Below are 971 nucleotides of genomic sequence, written 5' to 3'. Positions count from 1 at the left end.
CACAGTATATGTGAGGTTTGGTATTATCCGCACGTAGGTTCAAACATCCACTGGGGGTCTTGGAGTGTATAATGGGGGACTACTATAATCCCAGTCTCTAAGTTCAGCCAGCACTTGTCCCCTAATATAGTTCTTCTAATCAGCCTCATGGCTCTACTTCTTCAAACCAAGTACATTTTAAAAAGAAAGTATATTTTAGTAGGGCTTCTAAAAAATACTGCTATTCGCTAGCTTAAGTTTTATCTAGCTTTTTCTTATTCATACACTTGTAGGGAAAACAACGAGTTTCAAAAAAGGTAAGCAAGAAGAGATAAAGAAGAAAGTGCTCAGCAAATCAACAAACTGGCCAGGAATCTCGTAAATCACTCTGAGAAAGGAAAATTCAAATCTATTTGCACTTATAGGAAAAGCTAGAAGTGACGTGAATACCCAGCTGCAAACAGCCACATTTGTTCTAATATCAAGCTTTGATATAATTCTGAAAATGGAATATAGCATACCTAAAGAGTGAAATTCACCACTGTGAAACTATCTAACAAATACAGTAACACTGGAAGACAAGCCTGAAATTAGAACTGCTTTCAAGGTCACTGTGTTGTATCACATACAGTTCATGTAGAAAAAGAGACAATTTGATACCTTTTTGTTGTTAAAATTCAAATTGGTATAGTCTAAGAGTATTTGGATCATAGTCAATCTCTACTATGTCTTAGTAATGGCATCTTCTTCTCCATTCCATGCTATCACCTAAGACCCAGAATAAAATTACATGCTTGCCCCACTTTACGGAACAAAAGACATCAAAGTTGGTGAGAAAGTTAATCTTTTTTTTTCTTGCATTCCATTGTAAAATTGAAGAAGCATTGTCACTGGGGGGGGGAACAAGACAACAAATGGAAAATATTAGGTGAAAAAGAGTAAAAACCATATCCTGCTTTATGGCAAGAAAATTATTACAACAGTAGTCCAAC

General features: G+C 35.7%; 1 protein-coding gene across 1 annotated transcript in view; it reads right to left on the bottom strand.

The window, feature by feature from the left end:
- The window catches only part of COL4A5 (collagen, type IV, alpha 5), a 266,384-nt gene that overhangs the window by 55,184 nt on the left and 210,229 nt on the right, over nt 1-971 (bottom strand). The window lies entirely within an intron of this gene.

Source organism: Propithecus coquereli, unplaced genomic scaffold (assembly GCF_000956105.1).
Source record: "Propithecus coquereli isolate 6110/MARCELLA unplaced genomic scaffold, Pcoq_1.0 Scaffold104, whole genome shotgun sequence".
NCBI classification, from domain to species: Eukaryota; Metazoa; Chordata; class Mammalia; order Primates; family Indriidae; genus Propithecus; species Propithecus coquereli.
Note: the sequence above shows the minus strand (reverse complement) of the source record. Positions and strands in the feature narration are given on the sequence as shown.